The following is a 12,257-nucleotide window of genomic DNA, read 5'->3' as shown; positions in this document are numbered from 1 at the left end:
ACATTTATTGGCCTGTGGTAAACGGAGGTTTTTTTTAAAGAAAGTGGAAAGTCATCAATGTATGACTCTTTAAAAGCTTTCTTTTAAACACATCCTATTGTCCTATTGAATGTATCTATACAGAGTATATAGTGGATGAATGGGAATGGAAGTGGCATAGCTTGGCATGGGGCATAAGGAGCTATGGGTTTTTTTTTAGGGGAATACCTTGACATGGAGGACATGAGGAGGACCTTTTGAACTTACCTTTCAAAAGGTTCCCCCATGCAGATTGTGGTTCAGGACGCCTCTGAGGTGCTGTGAACCACGACCCTATGAAAAGTTGGCCCGGCTCCAGGATAATTGCAGACTTCTAGGACATGCTTATTCTCGCAATAGAGCTGACCAGGTCAGGAGAGCAGGGTGCGGGTTCATGGCCTGAACCAGCCCACACTCTTAAAAGGCTCTACTGAAAATCAGAAACCCCAAAAATGGGGTCAGGAATTCCTGGATCGGGTGTTGGCCTCCCATTTTCACACCTCCACAGAGTCTCCCTGACTCCATGCAAATCAAGCCCTTAGTCTCAGTTTGTCCTGAGGAAGTTTCCAACTCAGACATGTCTGCAAGTTCCTCAACTGTGTTATACTGCTACCAACTTCTAAAAATCCCCAATAAATGAGCCTACATATTTTGTGTTAACCAATCCCTGATGCCTGGTTGGTGCCTTGATGTTTATGTACGAAGCAAGCACAAACAGAAGAGAAAAAAACAACACCATGCCAGTGGTGGAGGATTTTTCGGTTTCAAGCACACCACACACAACATGATGCCAGTGCTGAAGGAAGAAGCTGGTAAGCAGAAAAAAGATCCAAAGTTTGAAACCACTTAGTCAATGCCAAGTGTGTGAGTTTATCAGGTAGGGACATGGCGTTGGGTGGTTCATCAGTGGGCAGTGCTCAGTCAGGAAAGGCGAGTAGCTAGCGCTGCACTGTCAGGTGAGCAGTGCTGAGGGTGTCTGCACAGTTAGAGGGGCAGTACTGAGCAAATGCCATGCTGCCAGAGGTGCAGTACTGAGCGAGTGTTGTACTGCCAGAGGGGCAGTACTGAGCGAGTGTTGTACTGCCAGAGGGGCAGTACTGAGGAAGCCCTGCGCTGTCAGAGGGGCAGTACTGAGGGTGCACCAGAGTTTTTGTAGAGACAGTGCTGAATGATCACCACATTGTCAGAGGATCTTCATTAAGGGAGCGCTGCACTGTCAGACGGTCAGTACTGAAACAGTACTCCACTGTTGGATGAGCAATACTGATGGAGCGCTGCACTGTCGGAGAGGCAGTACTGAGGGAGTGCTGCGCTATTGGAGGGTCAGTGCTGAGAGAGTGCTACACTGTCAGAGAGGTGGTACAGAGGGAGTGCTGCACTATTGGAGGGTCAGTGCTGAGGGAGTGCTACACTTTCAGAGGAGCAGTATTGAGGGAGTGCCGCACTGTTGGAGGGTCCGTGCTGAGGGAGTGCTACACTGTCAGAGAGGCAGTATTGAGGGAGTGCTGCACTGTTGGAGGGGCAGTCCTGAGGCAGCGCTGCACTGTTGGAGAGGCAGTGAGGGAGTGCTGTATTGTTGGAGGAGCAGTACTAAGGATGTGCTGTGTTAATGGTATGTTAATTATATCTCCACAATACACAGGTGAAGGGCATTGTTTAATGAAGTACCTAGAGCACTTATAAAGAGAAACTCCTGCAACTGGCGGGCACTGCGGGGGCTGGAGTGCTTCATCAGCCTCCAAATTAACATTTTAATTTGATTAGATAAGTTTGCTTTAAGATATTGTCTTTTGTCACAGTGCCCCTTTAGGGGCTATCACTTTAATTTAACATGTTAGTTTGTTAATTTGATTAATTAGTCCACTTTATTTTACTGGTTACTCAAAAGAGTAAAAAGAGAGACTGTCCCATAATCTCAGCTCCACAACTTTAGCCGTCTCACAGGAATTCCCTATGGGGCTTTTTGTTTGGCGCAGAGCGGTTTCCTTTTTTGGGCTATTGCTGCACACCTTTCACGCCCTCACACTCGCCCACCAGCCAGACACGCTGTGGCTTTCCATCCTGCCACCTGACGGTGGCGGGGATCCCCTGTGAAGGGCTGTCTACGTGGGAGTCCTCCACCTTCCCATCGGGGACCTGGCAGGGAGGGCACTGCATGCAGCAGTATACAACCATAGCCTACGATGACTCCCAGGCTCCTGGGCTGCCTGTATGTTCTGCTGCCTCGAGGAGTCCGTGTTCCGTGCGTATGTGGGTTGTGATAAGGTGCAGCCCCTTTTCAGTTTCCTTAATGATTTACTCCTTAAATTTTGGTTGCACTTCCGCCTCCCACTCCTGATCTTTGGGTACCCGGTGCAGGGGGGGTGGGGGGTGGTGGGGGGTGGGAAGGGTGGAGGACCTTCTCGGCCTGGCCAAGCTGGCCATTAACAGGTCCAGGCAGTGGGTGATTGAGCGGGACGTCCAGCCTGACTGTTTGCCCCTCTTCTGCAGCTGTGTTTGCGGCCGGGTGGCCTTGGAGAGGGGGCACGGGGTGTCCACCAGCACACTTGAGGCCTTCGGTGATGGGTGGGCACCGCGGAAGCTGGGGCACTTCGTTGACCCTCACAGCAACATTTTAATTTTATTTTGGTAAGCTTCCTTGGGGGTAACTAAGAAAGACAATAACAAATGGGCAAATTAACAAACTAAATTAATATAGTAGCCTCTTAAAGGGGCAGTACAACAAAAGGAGAAAACATTATAGGAAACTTCCGGGGCCTTCCGCAACCTGTGTTCTGGAGTGCAGCACCAGCCCCCACAATACCATTTAGCTAGGTAGGTTTCCTTTAATGTTTTGTCCTTTTAAAGCCTACTGCACCTGGTATTCCCAGGTGGTCTCCCATCCAAGTATTAACCAGGCCTGAGTCTGCTTAGCTTCTGAGATCAGATGTTTTCAGACTAGTATAGCTGTAGGCTTTCTATTGAGAGGCACCTCAGGAATTTTGAAAGGGGATTTTTAAACACTTGTGCAAGGAATGGACAGGAGTTGAACCTGTGATCTTTGGTTTATGAGACCAATGCCTTACCACTTGGCCACCCCACCACTGCCCCTTTAGGGGACTATTATTTTAAGTTAATTTTCCCATCTGTTATTGCTTTGTTTTTAATTACCCTCTTTAAGAGATTTTCACCTTAAATTGATGTGCTTATTTTGTTAATTTGACCTTTTGTTTTTCGTTTGCTCAAAAGAGTATAAAGCGAATCTGGGGGTTGTCACTTTGATTTGAGTTGTTAATTTGCCCATCTGCTTATTGCTTTACCTAAAAAAAAGGGTATAAAGAGAAACTCCTTCTGCCACTGTTGGGCACCGCAGGGGTTGGATGCTTCAATAGCCCCCACAATAACATTTTAATTTGATTAGATAAGGTTGCTTTAAGATTTTGTCGTTTGTTCCAGTGCCCTTTAAGAGGCTGTCACTTTATTTTAACTTGCTAATTTGATTGATTAGTCCATTTTATTTTTGCTGGTTGCTCAAAAGAGTATAAGGAGAGGCTGTCCAGGAACCTCAGCCTCACAATTTGAGCTGTCTCATGGAAATTCCCTATGTGCCTTTTCGGTCGGTGTGGAAGGGTTTCCAGTATGGGTTGCTGCACACCCTTTATGTCCTCGTCCTCTCCGACTGTCTGGACACGCCGTGGTACCCTGTCCTGCTGTTGCGAGGTGGCAGGGGTCACCAATGGAGGGCTCTTCACATGGAAGTCCTCTGAATTACCATCGGGGATCTGGCATGCAGGGTGTTGCATGCAGCAGTGCCATACAACCATAGACTAAGATAGTTTGCGGACTCCCAGGCCACCGGCATTTTCTGTGGCCTGGAGGAGTCCGTGTTCCATGTGTGCATTGAGTGTGGGAGGTTGCAGCTCTTTTTTGGTTTTCTTGGGTGGGGGTGGGGTCTGCTCCTCAAATTTGCTTCAGCCCCATGCACTTGATCTTTGGCCATCAGGTGCGGGGGGTGGCGGGTGGTCAGGGAGGAGGAACCCGTTGCAACCCTGCCTCTCCGATCATGCAGCCCTCCCTTAGAGAGGAAGCACGTGTCGTCCACTGGTATGCTTGGGGTCTTCTGCAACCCATGGTCTGGAGTGCAGCACCAGCCCCCACAATGCTATTTTGATTTAGCTAGATACGTTTCCTTTAATGTTTTGTTCTTTCGTTATACTGCCCCTTGCAGGGGCTATTATTTTAATTTAATTTGTTAATTTGCCCATTTGTTATTGTTGTACCAAAAGAGTATATAGAGAAACTGCTAGAGCACTGTGGTTGTAGGTAGAAGGTGGACATATATAATGCTGCATTCTGTAAAACAACTTATGAAGAAAAGGAATAGCATCTGGTTTCATACTTTACCATCTAGCTTTGGATCTATTTAACAGACAGGAATGTCGGAGGGGCAGTACTAAGGGAGGGCCGCATGGTCGGAGGGGCAGTACTAAGGGAGGGCCGCATGGTCGGAGGGGCAGTACTAAGGGAGGGCCGCATGGTCGGAGGGGCAGTACTAAGGGAGTGCCGCATGGTCAGAGGGGCAGTACCAAGGGAGGGCCGCATGGTCGGAGGGGCAGTACTAAGGGAGGGTCGCATGGTCGGAGGGGCGGTACTAAGGGAGGGCCGCATGGTCGGAGGGGCAGTACTAAGGGAGGGCCGCATGGTCGGAGGGGCAGTACTAAGGGAGGGCCGCATGGTCGGAGGGGCAGTACTAAGGGAGTGCCGCATGGTCAGAGGGGCAGTACCAAGGGAGGGCCGCATGGTCGGAGGGGCAGTACTAAGGGAGGGTCGCATGGTCGGAGGGGCGGTACTAAGGGAGTGCCGCATGGTCGGAGGGGCAGTACTAAGGGAGTGCCGCATGGTCGGAGGGGCGGTACTAAGGGAGGGCCGCATGGTCGGAGGGGCGGTACTAAGGGAGGGCCGCATGGTCGGAGGGGCGGTACTAAGGGAGGGCCGCATGGTCGGAGGGGCGGTACTAAGGGAGGGCCGCATGGTCGGAGGGGCGGTACTAAGGGAGGGCCGCGTGGTCGGAGGGGCGGTACTAAGGGAGGGCCGCGTGGTCGGAGGGGCGGTACTAAGGGAGTGCCGCGTGGTCGGAGGGGCGGTACTAAGGGAGGGCCGCGTGGTCGGAGGGGCAGTACTAAGGGAGGGCCGCGTGGTCGGAGGGGCAGTACTAAGGGAGGGCCGCGTTGTCGGAGGGGCAGTACTAAGGGAGGGCCATCTTTTGAATAAATGTTACACCAAGGCACTGTCTGCTTTCTCAAGAGGATGATTAAAGTCCCATGGCACTATTTCACGAAGGGTGGGGCAGTTATCCCCATTGTTATGGCTAATATTTGTTACCTCTCAAGCAATAGATTAAACAGATTACCTGATCATTATCACAATATTGTCTGTGGGGCCATTTTACATGCAAATTGGCTGTTGCGTTTCCTACTTAACAGAAGTAAGTTAAAGTTCTGGCTGTAAAGTGCTTTTGGGTCATCCTGGGGTCATGAAAGTTGTTTATATATGCAAGTCTTATCATTTCCTTTCTATATTGGGAAGGTAATAATGCAATCAAATGCTGTGCTAATTGTTTCTGGGTAACTTTTACATAAACACACATTTTATTTCTTGTAATCTTTTCAAACTGCAGGAGTTAGCTGCCATGATTTAATTGGATGCTTATAAATGATACTCTTACACAAAACCAAATTGTCTCACATTCTTTTAATGAAGCAATTTTCTCAGCCTGTGTTTGTTTAAAAGCAGCCTGACTGCTTCCTTCCAGTCTACCGTTCTGAGACAAGTTTGAACTGACCTTGTGCCGAATTCAGCTGCAGATTTACTTCTCGTCAAACTAGAAAATGCTGGAAACACTCAGCAGGTCAGGTAGTACCTGTGGAGAGAGAATCCAAGCTCATGGGTGGAATTTAATGCTTCCCCCCCCACCTCACCGGATGAGTTTGGTAGCATTGGGGGTTGGCCGGGGAGGGGTGGTTCCTTCCTTCCGGCAGGAAGGTACAGGGTGGAGATCCCACAGTCCTTTGCCACCCTCCGAACGAGTCTGGGTGGGAAGGCTTGCGGGTGACCTACCTGCCCCGAGGACGATTGAGGCCCTTAAGTGAGCACTTAAGGGCCTCATTCCACTGCTGCTATTATTCAACCAGTGGCAGTTGGGGCACTTGTCATCTGGGGAGGCTGCCCAGCAAATTTGCCAGCAGCCTGCCAAAGGGGGTCCTTCATTTATGGGCACTCTGTTTCCAGCTGAGGGGCCTGGCATCAGGAAGTGGGGTGGGGGTGGGGTGGGGGGGCACAGAAAGCCACCCCCTCCCCCTGCCCTCACCCGCGACCTCCATTGGACCACAACCATCTCTATCTGGGGATCCAGTGATGATCCTCAAGGCAGGCCCCTGGCCAAAAGCTCTCAGGGGCAGGATTTCCACCCTACTGGGGGCTTAATTCAGTGGGAGGCCCTAATACTGCCCGGTAAGTACCGGAGTGTCTGGGCACAGGGAGAGACGCTATGTGGGGTTACCATTGGTTCACCAACCGGTGGGTGAGACACCCTTTGCGCACATTAAAACTTGGCCAATGTTTCAGGTCAGTGAATTTTTTTCAGAACTAAGAAAATGTGAATATAGTTGCTCTCACAGGCTTCAAACTGCTTGTCCCTGAAACTCCACCATCGTTTCAGCATACTACTGTTGTACTATTGGCAGGAGTCTGCTGGAAGAGTTGGGAAACTGGTGTATATTTAAAATGATGTAAAGGCACAAATAAAGGATGGTGTAAACACGTTGTGGGTTCATTTATTTAAACTAGGTACACAAGAACATTTATCCAAAGGCAGAGAGCTTGAAGACATCAGAGCTGTGCTGTGTTCTGTTCACAGGCAGTGAAACTTAGACTGGATCGCAGGACACACTTCCCTCCTAGTAATGGCATACTGCTATCCCTTAAATACATATTACATCATCCCCCTTTTTTCAAAATACTTTCCCCCCCTTCCAAAGAAGTAAAACTATTCACAATACATGTTCATTTTTAGATACCATTATATAAGTGTATAGGACTGGTGAATCTGAGTCTCTGAAGCGTAAAGGTAATCTACTGGTATATCCAGATCTTGTATTTGGTAACCTTGTCTGGAGGTTTCTTTAATTGGTCACAGTGATCTGTGGGATTCTCATTCTTGGATGTTGTTCCTGGTTGCATTTGGGATCTTGTCCTCAATGCAATAGGACTGCACAGTGGTTGAGGATCTGATTTGTCCTCGGTTACACCTCATCATTGCACCTATGTGTGTAATGACTCCATAGGACCTTGATTCTGAACACATCTTTGTCACCTCGGCTGGTTGCCAAGTACCTTCTGTGGGATCCTAGACGTGAACTTGTTGTCCCAACTGTAAACCTGACAATTCTGTAGCCACATTTTTATCACGCACATTGATCACCTTCTCCTGTAGTTTTAGAAGTTGCTGTCTAGTTTCTGAGAGAGTAGAATGGGTAAGAGTCGGTAGATTGGTATGCAATGGTCTGCCAAACATGAGCTCTGCCAGTGGTGGAAAAGTTGCGCTTAAAGGTGTCGCTCTCGGATGTAACATTGCAATGTGTAGATCTTGCTAGGTCTGTTTATGTTTGGGAATTAGAGATTTCACCTTGTGAATCATTCATTCAGCTCAGCTGTTAGATCAAAGGTAATGAGACGAAGAAGTAGTGTGATTGATATTCCACTTTTCATACATATGCTGAAATGGCTTACCAATAAATTGTGGACTGTTATCTGTAGTGATCTCTCTAGCCACACCAAATAAACTGAAAATAGCAGTTAGAGTGTGAAAAACATTGTTGCTTGACTTTATTTGCAATTGCCGAATACTGGGGTACTTGGTAAAGTAGTCAATGATGACGATAAAGTCAGTGCCATGGACATGAAAGAGGTTGGATACAATTTTGGACCAAGAATGGGTAGGAACTTCATGTGGAATCAGTGGTTCTTTATGCTGACTTGGCTTATGCTCTTGACATGCCTCACACTTCTTGACAATGACTTCAATGTCATTGTTCATACCCGGCCAATTGACTGTCTCTCTTGTGAGTCTCCTCATCCATTCTATGCCCGCATGTGAGTGATAAAGTTGTTGAAGAATATCCGGTCACAAAGATTATGGTATAATGACCTTCCTGTCTTTGAAAATTATTCCCTGTAAGATGCCTAGCTTGTCTTAGTAAGGCCAAAATGGTCTCACTTGTTCATGAACTTGCTGAATTGAGTCAGGTCATCCTTCAGTTATGGTTTTCCACAGTTTCTGTAATGTGCAATCTTGCACTGTTTCTTCTTGTAGCTGCTGGAAGTTGTGATGCAGAAAATGTGCTTGATCAGTTGCCGGACTTGCAATCTCCTGCAAATGTAGTGTTGCATGTCCCTTGAAACTGCCAATTATGTCGAAATATTCTGGCTATTTCGATGTTAAGACATGAGCTGAGGTGAAAGGCATAGTTTTTGAGGTTGATCTGCCTTGTGATGTCTGAGTGATTCCATGGATTATCACTAGTGTGAGGTCACAGCAAGCTGATAGACCTACAATCGCTGGGCTTTTAGCATCCATGGTGTAGAACATCTGTGACATCCAGGAGGATTGATTGTACTTGCACTCCAGACTATGGATCCTGCACATGGAATTAGTGAACCATTGTACGCTGAAAGTTGCAAGGTAGTAGGTTTCACCATAGCCTTCCATGTCTGCGGATACATGTCTTTTGGAATCTGTGGAGGTATGATGTTGGCAGTTGCTCCTGTGTCAGTCTTGGCCAATAATGAGCATTACCAACTTTCTTAGGGCAGATCATTTGATTCTTGGCAAACACTTCAGGTGGTGCGATGGTGTCTATGCTTTTCACAAAACTGAAGGTGTGAAATCTGTGTTCACGCTCTTCATCTCATTGTGCACATGATCATTATTTTCTGGTTTCTCAATCACTTCATGTATATGTTTCTGATGGGATACCGGATGATCATTGTTATTGCTTGAAAGTACCCATTGTGAATGGTCTGTTTGGATCAGTGCACGGCTCTTTGTAGCTACATCAGCCTTTGCTCCAGTGCATTGCCGCTGCTAATGGCTCTTTCTGCCACATGTCTTGCAGGATTGATGAAAAGCTGGGCATTTCCCTGGTCCATGCAGAAGGCCACACCTTCCACATGTCTTGCTAGCTTTGGGTGTTCTAGTAGTGCGTTTTTAAAAAAAAAACGATTGGTGTTGTAAGCTTCGACCTGCAAGGATCGCTTCATACTTATGTCCATGCTTTAGTTGTTCTTCGATGTTACACATTCTACGCTTGTCTACCAGATCTTTCTGGAGTGCTTCCATGGGAGTGAATGCGATCTCCAACTCAACAATTCTACCTGCTAGCTCTTTGTTTGAAAAATCACAGTACTTACCCTTTTCTCCGCATCTGCTGATGAAGTGCTCTATGGATTCTGCAGGCTGTTGTCGAAGAGACATGAACTCTAGTCGATGAATGCGGAAGTTTAACCTGATTCTGAAGCGGTCTTCCAATGTAGTCCATATCTTTTGGGGACCGTTTAGTTCTTCTTCTGTTAATCCCGATGTGTCCAGCCTACGTAGACCTTCATTCTCAATTGCTCGGTGAATTATTATGTCTTGCTTGTCTCATTCAGACACATATGAATCAAGAAACCATAGCTTTGTATGCTGTTTAAACATTCTGAATTTGGATAGTAGATCAGCTGCATCCCAATTCAAACTGGGGAATTTTGTGGACATTCTGACAATGTTCCTTTGACTTCCCTTCTCCTATATACCAGGCTTGAGTGTTGCTGTAGTCATTTTTGCGCATTTTTCTGAAGCTCAGCCCATTATAATCACAACCTTCTCTGGCCTGATTTTTGTGGTGGTTTTGGGTTTTTTTTGGCTCTCCCTCACTTGCTATCGATCCAGCCCACAACCTGGTCACTTTTCTTTCCTGACTGAGCTAACCCGGTGGTAGCCCTTTCGACATGCTCCCCACTCATTGAACTGACAGGCTATGCACTACAATCTCACAACAAGGGATCTGTCTCCTTACCAGCTCTTTATTGGAGCACTGTGTTCTCACTGCACAATCACCATGCTGCAGTTTCAACAATCTCCAACGCTGCGGCTTTGTTGCGGTCTGACCAGAAAGTCGGAGGTCATCTCATGCCATGTAGCACAATCTAAGGCTGTTCACCATGTCATATCTATACTTAATCTTGATGCTACACTGTTTGACCACCACAGGACACCATGTTATATTTTTATAATGATACAAAGGCACCAATCACTCATGAGGGATATTGTAAACACTTTGTGGCTTCATTTGTTTAGACTAGGCACTGAGAACATTTATACAAAGGTGGAAATCTTGAAGACATCAGAGCTGTGCTGTGCTCAGCTCACAGTCAAAAGTGAAACTGAGACTAGATCGCATGACACACTTCCCTTCTAGTAATGGCATGCAGCCTTAAAGGCATATCACAACAAAAACCAGACTGAGTCTCAGACCCACCAGGTCTTGCTAGGGTCCTTGATTACGGATGGCCTGTTAGACCACAAGGAGACCAGATGTACCAGTCAGACCAAAGTTGCATGTGGGAAACATCTAGGAATAGAATTTATTTTTAACTGCTGCCGCATTAGAGACTGGTCCTCAGGGAATATTGCAGAAGGCATTCCAATGGTGGATGAATCCCCACCACCCCCAGGTTCCTTGATGGTAGATGCTCCAGCTGCACCCACAATGTCATGGCTGTCACCATTGTGAGGAAAATTCCCTTTGATCTCAGAAAAATCTCCCAAGGTCAGCAGCAAAGGTTCGGCAGTTAGTATCTCACCATTAATATCTAGAGCTATCTAACCGTTGATTTTTCCTTTTTCCAGGCACGTTTCATTGTGACTATTTTTATTGCTCCACATTGATGGCTGTGCTTTTAGCTGCCAAAGTCATAAGCTCTGGATTTCTGTTCAGGAGGCATCCTGCTTCTCCTCCTTCGATGGTCCTTAAAACTTGCCTCTTCAGCCAGCTTTTGGTCACCTCTTGTAATGTATTTCCTTTTGTGACTTGGTGTCACATTTTGTTTGATAATGCTCCTGTGTAGCACCTATGTTATAGGTCTTTTAGAAATGCAAGCTGACCACATATAAAGGGAAAGTCACAAAACCAAAATTGGTAGACTAATCAATCACATTTTTGTCATTAAATCCTTTCCTGTTTTGAACCTAAACATTTTACAAGTTATTTATTTCCATGTGTATTTATGCCTGTTTGACCACCCACCTTCCCCCTACTCTGTTCTATTTTTAAACCCTGTTCATCGTTAATACCTTCCATTTTTTGATAAGGGGTCTATACTGAAACATTACATTCTTATTGGATTAAGATGCTCCCTGATCCACTGGGCATTCCAACTTTTCCTGTTCTTTTTCACATTCCCAGCCTCTGCAGCATCTTATTTGTCTGGCAAATGTGGTGGACTGGAAAGATCGTGTTGCATAGAAGCTGAAGGAAGCTGTGATCTTCACATCTCTGGCAAGAGCTGCCCCACACTTGGAGGGTTGTTGGTAATTCAGCTCACGCAGTGGGTGGTGTAGCTCAGTTGCCACTTCTGGAGTGAAGAAGTGCTGAAGAAAACCCTCCTTGGTAGGAGTGACATAACATGTAAACTCTTCTTTGAGTACTGATGGCAGCGAATGTACACTGGACCTGAACACATTGTCCCAAATATTCATCCTCCTTATCCAATTCACTGCACCTTATAGCCATTTTCCCAACTTTGCTTGTTGCAATATGTACAGCAGCTAGAATTGCTAAGATTCCAGGAATGTCTTTTAGCAAGCTGAAGGCTTCCATAAAAATGGAGAGGGAAGCAAATGTGTTGCAAGGTATTCAATACAATAGTACAGGGTATTACTGCAAAAGAAACTGGGCTTCATAAATTCTGTGCAAATGTACATTAAGGGAGACTCCAAACCAGGCAAACTAGTCTGATGACCATAATGTAAAGTTGAGCTGGGAGAGAGATGTGTTGGAATTCAGTGTCCGCTTCAGTGTTGAAGCCTCATGTAAAATCAGGAATTGAGGCAACATGTTGATCCACTCTATGTGTGGTGCCCTGACACTTGCACAGTCTGATCCAGGATATCAGTGATATCCCGGAGACTGTCAGAAGCTGATGTCCGTCGATATAAGAAA

General features: G+C 46.6%; 1 long non-coding RNA gene, 1 other non-coding gene and 1 pseudogene across 3 annotated transcripts in view; 1 reads left to right on the top strand and 2 right to left on the bottom strand.

Annotated features, from left to right (window-relative positions):
- The window catches only part of LOC144684183 (uncharacterized), a 205,761-nt gene that overhangs the window by 38,944 nt on the left and 154,560 nt on the right, over positions 1-12,257 (top strand). The gene's annotated exons all lie outside the window — the stretch shown is intronic.
- On the bottom strand, positions 2,864-2,972 carry LOC144685133 (5S ribosomal RNA; annotated as a pseudogene).
- Positions 3,029-3,100, bottom strand: trnam-cau (transfer RNA methionine (anticodon CAU)). The gene has a single exon. It is a non-coding gene; the product is annotated as a tRNA-Met (tRNA).

This window comes from Cetorhinus maximus, chromosome 9 (assembly GCF_964194155.1).
Source record: "Cetorhinus maximus chromosome 9, sCetMax3.hap1.1, whole genome shotgun sequence".
NCBI classification, from domain to species: Eukaryota; Metazoa; Chordata; class Chondrichthyes; order Lamniformes; family Cetorhinidae; genus Cetorhinus; species Cetorhinus maximus.
Note: the sequence above shows the minus strand (reverse complement) of the source record. Positions and strands in the feature narration are given on the sequence as shown.